General features: G+C 41.3%; 1 long non-coding RNA gene across 2 annotated transcripts; it reads left to right on the forward strand.

Moving 5' to 3' along the window:
- The first annotated feature begins 633 nt into the window (after nt 1-633).
- On the forward strand, nt 634-12285 carry LOC109259053 (uncharacterized). Of its 2 annotated transcripts, none has more exons than XR_002076551.2 (4): nt 634-701; nt 2206-2272; nt 10316-10412; nt 11384-12285. It is a non-coding gene; the product is annotated as an uncharacterized LOC109259053 (long non-coding RNA). The 2 variants fall into 2 exon arrangements; XR_002076558.2 differs by having other exon boundaries at nt 11387-12285.
- The last annotated feature ends 539 nt before the right edge of the window (nt 12286-12824 follow it).

Here is a 12824-nt window from a genome sequence, read left to right on the forward strand (position 1 = left end):
GTGAAAGTGCTGTTCTACTTCTTTGGGCATCATCTCTGGAAACCAAATTTCATAAGAAATATGAAAATGGGATAAAACTTTTGAGACAAGTTCTTATCTATTGGGCTTTTTCTTCATCTTAATTATCAGATCTCTATTATAAGGGATCCGAATACATCTCATCCACTAAATTTACTCATCTGACAACATGTAGGTTTGAAAGGTTAAAGCCGGCAAGAAGGGTTTTACAGTTTGAAGATCTATTAGTGTTTTCTGAGATTGGGATCACTCTTTTAAAAAAGTTTTTTCAAGGTAACAACTGGTATCACAGAAGGCTCCATATCACAAATAGCGATTCTAGACAGAGTAGTTCTTTAGCTGTACTTTCCCCCGCTTTATATTGTGTCCTATAGCATTTTATTGTCTAGGATGACGTTGCACTTGAAGAATGGCCACTGCTGAAGTGTATCCTCTACAATAAGATTTCTTTTGAATAGAAACATCATGGTTCCTCATCTTTTATTTCTAGCATCGACTTTGGAGGAGCTTTCATTCTTCCAGGAATGTCGGCCCAGCTGACTTTCTCATAGACCCTGAGCCTTATGATTTATGAAATCAGTGATTCTACTCATTATTATGTCACAGTAGGACTGGCTTCATACTAATTTTAGAAACTCTCCAGACCAGACAAGCCATCAATGGCCTGGTTTGCCTTTTAGAAGGTAAGAAATCAAAAGTATTCAGTCAATATTTCTAAAAAATCTTACTAATCTAGAAAACTAGAGATTTTTCTTGAAAACATGGTACAGAGATCCATACATTTAAAAATTCCCCGAATTAGGGGTGCCTGGGTGGCTCAGTCAGTTAGGCATCTGACTTCGGTTCAGGTCATGATCTCACAGTTCGTGAGTTTGAGCCCCGTGTCGGGCTCTGTGCTGACAGCTCAGAGCCCGGAGCCTGCTTCGGATTCTGTCTCCCTCTCTCTGCCCCACCCCTGCTTACGCTCTGTAAGCTCTCTGTCTCTCAAAAATGAATAAACATTAAAAATATTTTTTTGTTAAAAAAATAAAATTCCCCAGAATTAGAAGAAATAGCATGACAAATATGTTAAATATTCACTGTTAAGAATGCACCATAGGACCAACGTCCTGCCATCTCCAAATGGCACCTTCAGAATTTCTTTCAATTTAACGTTATTAACATTTTGCTGCTTTCATTGAGGCAAGATGAAGAAATGGTAAAGAAACTCAATGCAAGTAGATAAAAATGCTATACACGTTGTTAATTTTTTTGAAGTTGTCAGCTTTGTGCTCTATGAACTAAAGGAAGGATATGATCTCAGCCTGGGTAAAATATCTGTGAATCCATAGAATTGGAAATACTGGTACCTATAGTTTTGTCCATTCAATATATTAAATTTAGTCTAAGCAAATACTCGGACATGTGCAAAGATTTAGCTATGAGTTGATAAGAAAAAAAAAAGTCAAAGTAACCTAACATTTAGGTAGTCCAGAATTAAGAGAATAAGTAAATAATGGCACATGCCTAATAGAATCCTTGTAGCCAGTTGAAAAAATATTGCAGAGGAGCATTTAATGACATGATAAGATGCTCAACATGTGCTAAGTGAAAAATACAGTTCACCAAATAGAATATATAGCATTAGTTTTCAACCCTTTTTGGGTAATCTACCTCTCTGGGAACCTGAGTAAATGTACCTTTACTCCAGGCTTCTTATCTCCTATCTCCTGTTTTCTCTGGTTACTGTTAATACCTTCTTGTTTTATCCTGGTTTCCCCCCCCCCCCCCCCCCGAGGTTTGATCTTAACAGTTTACCCACAAAACTTGGGTTTCTCTCTGGTTTGCAAGTTATGTAAATCATATAATACTGGACTTTGAAACTTTCCTCTAAATTTTATGTAAACAAAAAGTTTCATGCATAACTTGTTTAAGACAGGATTGACTATTCATTCAGATGATTCTAATGTTATTAGTGCTCATTTTTGATGGTCATTCATCCATCTATTCATTCTCACATATAAAACACTCAGCACAGAGCCTGGCACTTAGTAAAAAACATACAAGTGATAGTTGTTATTTTCACTCACATGCATTGACATATCCATTCAAGTACATTTTGAACAATTACTTTGAACATGGCTAGACAGCAGAGAATAATACAGATATGGTTCTGCTTTCTTACAACTTTTTATGTTTCTTTGAAAGAAGCAGACATCAATCAGCCACTGAAGACAAGAAGAGGACGGTCCTGGGGCACTCAACTTCTTCTAAGGTATCACGGAAGCCAAGATGCTAAGGGTGAAATGAAATTGGATTAGAAGTTAGAGTGGACAGGAAGGAAACAGTGTTCTGAGTAGAGGGAACAGCATGTGCAGAGGGCCTGGAGTCAACACTTGACCCGGGTTCCTATAGGTTTTCATAATTTAGAAAAGGTATGCTCTTAGTCCTGGTCAATCAAGAAAGGTATAAATATAATTCCCCCAAAATGGACTCCATTCTGTTTTCAAAGTTTGCCTTCTTTACTTCTATTTAGAAACCAGAAGATGAATGTCTGTTGCAATTATGGTGAACTTCCCAATAGTTCCAGGGATATGTAGGATGTATTGTGGGAAGTAAGCCAGCAAGGTTTCAACTACAAATCTCAAATTTGAACACCTGGCTCTAATTTGTCCTGGAAATTTTAACAGTGTTGTCTCAAATTGTTTGAAAAAAATTAAATTAAATTCAGAGTTCTGTGTTCATAAGCTCCTCCATATTCTTAATCTTTCATATATATTATTTTGGTATTAAGTGGGATTAATTGAGACTGGGGTAACATTTGACCACTGTTATTTTGCTGGGACGGGGGGCAATAAAAGGTTCTGCTGGCCCCTTAGTGTATACAGACAGATAATCTGATGTGCTTCCTTTAAAGCCTATTTGAACATATAAGTAGATGCAAGATCACCAGGAATTACAGGTATGGTAGATTATTTTGTAGGTACACTTGATTGGACTGAAACTTCTTATCAAGTTTCAGTTATATCAAATTTTGCAGCAGCCTTGAATCCACGCAACCAGACTTGCTGGAAGAGAAAGTTCAGTGTAAGTTCAGAGGCAAAAGATGTGACAGAACCACTTTGTAAGCATGAAAGATTGAAAGAAACATTATTTCCCCATATTTAAGCATTACTGCTCTCCCTCTTCCTATATAACATCATGTAAGATAATATTGCCAACAAATGCCCAGATAGATGCTGAATTATTTATAAGAACAAGCTACTGATGTGGATTGGAAAGAAGAAATAACAAAGCAAGAAATAGTAATGTTATTGCGACTGATCAAGTAAAAGGACATAAGCAAATGTGAGTGAACAATATCTCTGGAGATTTACACCCACAGGAAAGCTGTATGCTGTCACTTGGTTCATGTAGATCCTTGCTTGAGAATAGAAACAACACCTGGGGAATTAGCTGTACTGTATTATTTAACATTTTATTTATAACTTTTCAGCAATTTCCATAACCAGCATTATTTAGTCACAGATGTCTTTGCAATCAGGATCATAGGCTTTGACAGCCATATTTTTTAAGAGAGATGATTTGTAGTATCTCTCTGATGTTTGACAATTTGGAATCGTCTGGTCCTTGCCTATTCACTATTGTGTTTTTATAACAGACTACGTCAGCAGGGGCAATTAGAAGATTTAGAAGCTCTATTCTAGTGCTGTTTTCAAAAGAAATGTCTAAAGACTCTCTGTTTCTAAAGACTTTATTGTTCTGTTTTTTCAGATGTTAGTGGCCAAGATAGTGTTTAGATTTTGGCCATAAGCCAAGAGGAAATCTCAATGATTACTACTGGGCTTGGGGTACAGAGAAGCCAGAAGTCTTAAGAGGGTTCTTTCTCTTCTCAGAAAGTTATTTTAGGATGGAGATGTGCTCCCCAAACCTTCCTGATGAACCATATCTACTAAATCCTTCAAGTTTTTAAGACTGAATCAGAGTCCTTTATCATGTAGCAAAACCATATTTAAATTAAATCATAGCTTTAAAAATTAAAATATCTGTAATTCTGACATCCTCATTAGGATTTAGAAGGCACACAATGTACCTTGCAATGTATTTTTCTCCATGTGGGTAGGGACTTTTTCATGAAGTCAGATTCATCTTTTTCTTTTTTCTCTTTCATTCTCAGTGATTAGAACTGTGCCTGGCACACAGTAGGTGCTCTATAAGTATGAATGATTGAATGAATGAATGAATTTAAGCAATTAAAGTAAACCAGAGCAGAAACTCTAGTATAACCTATACATATAGACCTTAGTAGTCCAAATTAAGTCACATTAAAATTAAGTCACATTTAATACCCACTTTATGATGACTTTGAGCCTCTACCTGACACTGTAGGAAGTTAACTTCCATCAAATATGCTCATCAAATATGCCCAGGTATTTCTTGGAGATCTTGAAGGTGAGGACTCATGTGTATTCAGAGATATGGAACCTATAGCTTCTTCTCTAGCTAGGCTGCCTGAGGCATTGGGAGAGAGGTTACTGTTTTCCTATTTGCCACTCTATTCCCAGCCTGACCCTTAACTCCCCATAGCACAGCTGGCACTAAGCCACAATTTGGGGTAAGACTTGTTTAGAAGATTAGCACAGGGGAGATACAAATTGGTGGATATCTCAATGATTGATGCTCTTAGAGCCCAGCAGACCTGAATCAGCCTCATGAGACTTGGTGGTGTTCAACCTGTCTCCATGTGGCAAGGGCAGGCTCATCCCCACTGCTGGGAATCCCTTGAGCTTGTCTTCACTACTTGAAATCCAAGGCTAGGAGAGAAGGAAGCCTTCTCATTCCTAACTGAGATATAAGGCCATCCTTCCATGTCCCCATTTTCTGTCCCAAGGGCTGTCTTCTCCCAGGATGACTGGCAATGGGAACATTTGCTCATTTTAGGAAAACTCCATCCTCTACTCATGGCTGTCTCCCATAGAGGCACAAAGCCAGCATATACCCATACAAAGCTTTAGCCCAACTCAATTGCATAATAGAACTCTTAGTTTATGTTGAAAACCTCCAGCTAATATATGTAAAGTTAAGGCTTTTCCGTAGGCTTCAACAGACACACAGTGTGAGTATTTGTTTTATATTTGTGTAACTAAATACCCCAGAGTATTTTTCCCCCAAAAAAGGAGTAGTTTGCCCCAAGGATAAATTAATGTCTCTTTTTTTTTTGAAAAAAAAAATCTTTTGCAAATTTTAAATAAAAAATTTTTTTTCTAGTTCCTAGTCATTACATTTCTTAGGAATGATTTTCAGCCAGGACACGATCTTTCAATTAAAGCACGCTGGGCTAAATGCAGTGGAGTATCCTGCAGCAGAAAAAGGATATTAGTGGAAGAACTGGTGATGTCCAAACAAAGTCTGTGGCTGAGTTAATAATATTGCACCAGTGTTAATTTCTTAGTTTTGACAAATGTACCAAGATTAATTAAGATGTTAATATTAGGGGAAACTGGATGAAGGGTATATAGGACCTATTTGTACTATTTTACAACTTTTCTGTAAATCTAAAAGTATTCCATTATTCCAAAGTAAAAAAGTTTATGAAAGCATAAAACAAGCCAGGGCATAGATTTCAGGCACCAGAATATAACCAGCTATTATAGCTGATTGTTCAATTTAATGTTAATCTTAGAAACTAAAACTGGGGAGGGGGTAAATTGCATGGTTCTTGTAAGAAAAAAAAAAGATGCAGTATATTCATTTGAAGATATGAAATTTTCCAGCTCAGGATTTCAGGAGTCTGCTGCATGAGTGCTTATGTAAGAAATAATGAGTAACTTAAAGGATAAAGTATTCAACTACTGTTTAATGAAAGAAAATAAATGATCCTAAGTAGACATTTAAAATATTGTGCCTCACAAATCTCAGGTGCATAACTTAAAAAAAATTCAGCAATTTTTTTGGGGGGTGGGGAAGCAACTAAACTTCTATGTCCCAGGTATATGACTTTCTAATGATCTTACCTAAAGAAGTTAACAATATTGGAAGTTAAGATTATTGCTTGGAGAACCTGAGTGAGCCAATATATCCTTTAGGCTCTGTCTCTTAATTAAAAGGTGCCACAATGTTTTACCAGGGATGGGTCATAATACCATTGATTGTTTTTAGAGATAGGCAATCAAACTGATAAAGATGTATTAACTTGGGAGTCTTAAGGTGTCTTTCATCCTAAGACAGCCTACATGAGGCCTATAAGAAGAACCTGTGTTTACTTTTATCCCCAAATCTTTGAATCTGCTCAAATAATTCAATAAATATATGATGAGATGGTAAGAGGTAAGAGATGGTTTGGGTTGGAACATTTTTATGAGTAACTTAGCAGTCAACCACTAGTTGACTAGTCAACAAACTAACATTTTAGCATGTTCCTGAAGAGTGTCCCCCTCCAAGTAAAAGCGCAGCCTGTATGTTCTTTACAAGGCTCCATAACTCCTTTGAGGTGGAGAATGTTAGCTGTCTTCCTCCATCTGTGCTCCCGTTTGTTGGCCTCCTGTAGAATAGGCAGGTTTTCCACCTGAGCTCTCGTCAATGGACTATGGGAGCGAGCTATATGGGCAACCTCCACCCCCTTTGCTTCAGAGGAATCTCTCCCTGGACTGCTCTCTTTCCCCTCCTGGATGGCCGGAACAGAGCAGCCTCGGAAGCCGCATGTTGAAGATGGGAGAGGTGCTGTCAGCCCAGGGCCCGGGGAAGACTGTGTGGAGCAGAGCTGTCTCCCAACGGAGACCCAGTCACCTTAGACTGAAACATCAGAGAGATGATCTTCCATATTCTCTCTCATGTAGTGGGTCTGATGTTATAGCCACTTAGCCTACCTTGTCTGATACACCTTCAACAAACAGGAATTCTGGAGAAATGTGTTAGGGAGTATGACTTGGACCTATGACTTCCCATCTCTGGCCCTGAATCTCTGCCTTGGGACTCATGAAGTCACGTGTGCCTTCAAGCACAGGACTAGACCTGCCGCACAGATTCTAACCCGTAACCGGGCCAGCTGGGTAGGTCAAAGTTCCTCTCACTCACCCAGCCAGGGCTGAACAGGGAGGGAAGGAAAAGGGTTATCCTTCCTTTGCGAGAACCCCTTTCTAGTTTTCCTGCCAAACGGAGATGTGAAGCACAGGGGTAGGCAGGAAGAATCTGAACTCTATGAGGCAGAGACTGTTTCTCCTATTATGAGACCCAATCATTCCACCATCCATAGGAGTGTGGCTCAGTAAATTCAAGCTCTGACCAACCAAATCTGCCATTCCTCCCCTGGATAGCAACAGCAAGTCGGCGGGGACAGAAGTTGGAGGTTCTCTTTCCTTCATTCCTAGGAAGGGAGGAGAGTGGAAGTTCTATGTAAAAATGTTCCTGCTACTCAAACAAGCCAGCTATTCAATGTGCTGCCTTGGCTGCTCTGTTGCACAAGCCGTGGAGGCAGCACCCACATCAATATTGGAGAATGTTTGCCAAATAGGATGATTTTGGTTTCAGTATTTGGTAACACCGGCCTTTTGGGGCCACACCCTTTGGGAGAAGACACAGGAGCCTTGGGTAGTAGATGGAAAGGTAATGACCCCCCCTCCCCCACACCATGCAGCGGAATCATTGCCTTGGGCACTCCCCTCCTGTTCCTTCTGGGGGTGGGGTCCTGGCTCACTCACAGAACAGGCCCCTAACATTTAAAGGGGCTCAGACAAAAACATCAATGGAGTTATTTACATGTTTTAAATCAAGAAAACAAATTATAAAATACGTGCCATTCTTTGACCCACAAATTGAAACACGAAAAAAAGCGAGACGATTGTCTCGCGGCTCTACTGCAAAACAGGACCTTGTTAGGCAATAATCTATCCCATTCGTGCTGAGGAGAAACACGGGGCAATTGTCCTCTTCTCTTGCCTGCTGAGTGCTTTAGCTGCTCAAATCCCACCCACCCTTGGAAGCAGTGCTCCTTTATGAAGTCCACAGCAGCAGAAGCCACAATCAACGACGACATTTGGAGGCCAGGCCAGAGATGTGGGGAGATGTGTCCCTGGGGCCTGAACAAAGTCAGTCAGGAAAGCAGATGTTTAGGGGGAGGGTCTCAGAGCACCACAGCTGAGACCCAGACCCCGAGCGACAAAGCGGCCATGTGTTCTTTAAAATTTTCTTCTTTGTGTTTGTGTCCTGTGGAGCCCTCCAAAGCACGGTCCTCCTTTGCCTGCACCTAAGGACGGTAGTATGTCTTGTAGATTCTCCTTGGAAGCCATTCAGGTTTTCTTGCCATTGTCACTGGGGCCACTCCTGCTCTGCTGTCTGCAGACTTCATCTGCTGCTCTGAGGGTGAGCGTTCTTTCTCACGATTCCTTCATTAGCATCCTGAAGAGACAGACTTATTCTATTTCCTAAGAGACCTCCCTCTGGGGAACAAGAGACAGGAGCCCTCGAGTTGGCTCAGAGGATATCTGGCTAGCATTCTCCTGTGTATTATCTGAAAGCACCCTTCCACACCACCAGTCAGCCAGGGCCCCTGGGCAGAATTCAGGCATCTGGGGCTTTGACTCCCATCCCCAGGCTCCCTTCAGTTCCAAAGTTCCCTTTTGCATTCTTTTCCCTTGGGGCTCACTGACTCCTCCAGCAAATCAACAAGGCTTCCGCTCTCCACCCAAATAGCCAAATGCCTGAGCTGGACCTTTGTGTCAGCACTGCCCCTGCCCTCACCCCTATTGCCACAGTTTATGCTCAGCTGTACCTTCCAGCAACAGTCAGACGACAGGTCCAACAGCTTCATTCTATCCCAAGTTCCTAACAATAAACTCCCATGAGCACCAGGGAAGACTCTTGTCCTATTCCCGAAGGCTGGAGGGCATCCATCAAACTCACCTGATATCCGTGCCAAATACGTTACCCAGATGGTCTGAAGGGAGAAGGGCTAGCATACAGCCTGTTTTATATCATTTGAAATTGGGGTTTCATCTGCCAAAAGACTATTCCAACCCACTTCAAGTTTGGCCATCTGCATTTAAACAGGATTTATAGCCTGAAATCTACACCATCATTATACAGGTAGTTTTTATGGACTCACAGGTTAGCAGAAGACCTGTGGAGTCAAAGATGAGTGAGTCAAAGATGACGCTGTCCTTAACCATAGTTTTGGTGCAATGAGGCAGTGTTGCAGCAGTCAGAAGAGAAACACTGAGCCTAAATCTAATACTTGATATCAGTGGATTGAGAGGCTTTGTCCTTGAGTATGTTGACAAGAAAACTGACATTCGGTTTTGAGGGAAATGTAGCAGACTTGTCTCAAAACTTGGGGAGGTAAATTGTCTCCTTTTCGAAGATGGGATTGTGCGCACTTTGGTTCTCAGGAGAGAATCGTGCATAATTAATTAGGATAGTTCAGCAAGGATTAAGAGATCCAGTTAGAAAGTTAACATTCCCATTTGGGGCATCTCTTGGTCCGTTTGTTTATGTATTTTACTTTTAAAATAATAACCGAGTATTTGTTACGTCCAGGCACTATATTAGGCCCTGCCACAGTATTTACTCCTCACCCAAAACTTCTATAAATTAAATATGCTTGTAATTCACTTTACGGATGACAGAACTGAAGGGAGGAAAGGATAAATAATCTGCCGAAAAGCTCACAATTAGCAAATCTCAGCGCTGGTTCCAGGATCCTTTCCTCTAGATCATACTATCTTCTACAGTATGCCATGGCAAATATGCCAGTGCCTAATGTTTGGTCCAAATAATAAATGCTAAGGGCATTCAGGTCTACCATGGTTAAGGGTAGCTTCACTGCAAAGGTGAGAGCTGTTACTGCTTGAAAAATATAGAAATGAACTGATGGTCCTGATATTAGGCAATGCAGTTAAACCACCTTTAAATACAGAGAAATAGCCACTTCTCAGGCTAAATAGCCAGAAAGTTTAGTCTGGGTAGAAATTTCCCAGGACTATGGCAGAATGCCAGACCCAATAGCATATTGGCTTCATGTTTTCTGTAAAGTCAGGCTTGATTTAAAAAAAAAAAAAGTTCAGGGAGCGCCTGGGTGGCTCAGTTGGTTAAGCGTCTGACTTTGGCTCAGGTCATGATCTCACCATTTGTGGGTTCAAGCCCACACTGGGCTCTGTGCTGACAGCCTGGAGCCTGCTTCAGATTCTGTGTGGGTCTCTCTCTCTCTCTGCCCCTCCCCTGCTCACATTCTGTCTCTCTCTCTCTCTCTCAAAAATAAATAAACTTTAAAAAATTTTTTTAAATTCAGGAATCTGTAACAGGTTTTTCATTTCTCCCTGTTTAGGTGGAAGTTTGCTTCTAAGGAAAAATACTGGAAGAAATAAAATGCAGCCAAGAGGGGTCGTCGCTTTAACACACACCTGCTCTTTCCTCCCCATCAGGTCAGAAGTCTCCCTGAAACATTCCAGGCCCCCCAATTCCGTTTGCTTTTGGTGCCCACCCTTGATGCCCTCACTATGTGGAGAGAGCTCACCATCCTGGGTTCTCAGTGTAATGAAACATCTCACTTGTGAGTTTTATGTCAACAAGGGAGTGATTATAGAACAATATGTGTTCTGCAACCTTTAGCAACATGAACCTTTATGAGCACAGCATTGGGATTTCCTTTTCTGTCAATGTTGAGATAAATTTATGGCATGACATGGAGGAGGGATGGCATTGCCTTTGAGATGAGAAGCAGGACTGTAGGCCTGGCCCCCTCAGGACATCCACACACCTGCCTTGCTCTCCATACAAAGATACTTGGGAGGATGGGTAGTTTCACGAAAGGTTGGTTTTTGTTTTTTTTAATGATTCCTTATGTCCACCTCCTTATGTCGCCTTGTGTCTTCCATGTTTATTTGTATCACATTAATTAATCTTATTAAAGAGAGGAGGTGTAGTGTAATAGTTAAGAACAAAGACTTTGGCCGGGGTGCCTCGGTGGCTCAGTTGGTTAAGGGTTCAATTCTTGATCTCAGTTCAGGTCTTGATTTCAGGGTCTTGATCTCAGGGTTGCGAGTTCAAGTCCCATGCTGGGCTCCATGCTGGGTGTGGAGACTTAAAAAAAAAAAGAAGAAGAAGATTTTGGAAGCAAATGGTTCAGCCTTATCATTTTCTAATTGTATGACCTTGGGCAAATCATTTAGTTTCTCTGAGGTCACTTTATATAATGGTGGGAGGAGGGAGGAGGGGAAATTCCTCTTATTGAGGGCTGCTGAGAGGCTTAAATATAAAACTTTATGAAAGTGTGTAGCAAAATGCCTGCCATGATGTCACATGCTCAAGAAGGGATAGCTACTATTATTCCTGATTTTGTCTTTCATGTTCTAGTTTCCTGGTGAAAGGGCTGTACTTTTTTTTTTGTCTTCAGCAGGTGCCCAACAAGATTGTTGACGATGTCTGTGTCTACACCAGCATTTCTCGATCACCAGTCCCGGCCATGGAAGCAACATATTCCTGCCTTAGGTTTATTTCTCTCCCTTCTCTGCTTCTGGATCGTCTCTCCCATCTCCTCACCCATCTCCTCCTCCACCACTTACCACCTGCTATCAGAATCAGGGTGGAAAATGTGGGCACATGACCATGAGTTTTTAGTATAGTTTTAACAAAAACACAAAATTCCACATAATGCCATAACATTAGGTGGCTTCTCTTTAAAAAAAAAAAAAAAACAACAAAAAACAGAAACACAACCCAAAACTATTGTGTAGAACAGAACACATATCATTTGGTGATTGGATTTTTCTGTTTGTTTTTTCTACCAGTCATGCAATGTACACTTAATACAACTCTGAGACTCTTTGAGTACAAACTAGCAAGAGTTGAAACATTTTACAGACTAACAATTCCATTTAAATCCTTGTTTTTACCTGAGTGGGTAAAGAGATAGGATAGCTGAAGAGTACCAAGTAAAGGGGTGGGGTAGGTCATCGCCAGTGGGGTATCATATCATTGTTCAGTCGACATGGCCTTAGCCACACTTCCTGATTCACTGGGAAGTGTTCCTTGTGCATCATTTTTGCTCTTGGCCAGCTTACCCCCACTCTCCACTGCTGCTGTGGCCATGCCCACAGATGCCCCATCAACCTAGTGGCCCCTCTTCCCATCCCAGGGAATTAATGGGCTCCTGGCACTTATTAGAAGAGTAGCAGATCTGGAAAAGGAAATCAAAACGCAGTAGAGAAGGCAGAACACAGTTTGGGGAGTCTCTGGCAAATCTGAGTTCAGGTCTGAACTTTAATACGTGCTGGCTGTGAGGCTTTGAGGAACTCATTTAGTTTCCTGAGTTTACTTTATCCGTAAAACAGTGCTTCTTTTCTTCACAATCAGACATTTATCAGGTATTTACTAAGTGCCAGGCACTGTTCTAGTGCCCACTTCCAGGGAAGGGGGGTTAGGGGCTGGGGGTTAATGGCGTGGGTACAAAGATTTTAAAATAGGTCAGAAAAGGATTCACTGAGAAGGGGACATCTGAGGTGAACACTTGAAGGAAGTGAGACAGTGAGCCATGAGGGTATCTGGGGTGGGGAGAATGTTCCAAATAAAGAAATAGCTAGTTCAAAGGCCCTAAGGCAGGAGGGATCCTGGTGCACTGGAAGAACAGCAAGGAGACCAGTAGGGCTGTAGCAGGTGAGCAGAGCAGACAATAGCAGCAGATGGGGGCAGAGGGGAATAAGAGGGAGCTAAGCTGTGTTCAGCCTCGTAGGCCATGGGGAGAACTTAGGTATTTTTTTTAATGTTTATTTACTTTTTGAGAGAGTGACAGAGACAGAGTGGGGGACAGGGAGGGGCAAAGCAGGCTCCAGGCTCTG

Source organism: Panthera pardus, unplaced genomic scaffold, assembly GCF_024362965.1.
Source record: "Panthera pardus isolate Hobbes unplaced genomic scaffold, ASM2436296v1 HiC_scaffold_25, whole genome shotgun sequence".
Classification (NCBI taxonomy): domain Eukaryota; kingdom Metazoa; phylum Chordata; class Mammalia; order Carnivora; family Felidae; genus Panthera; species Panthera pardus.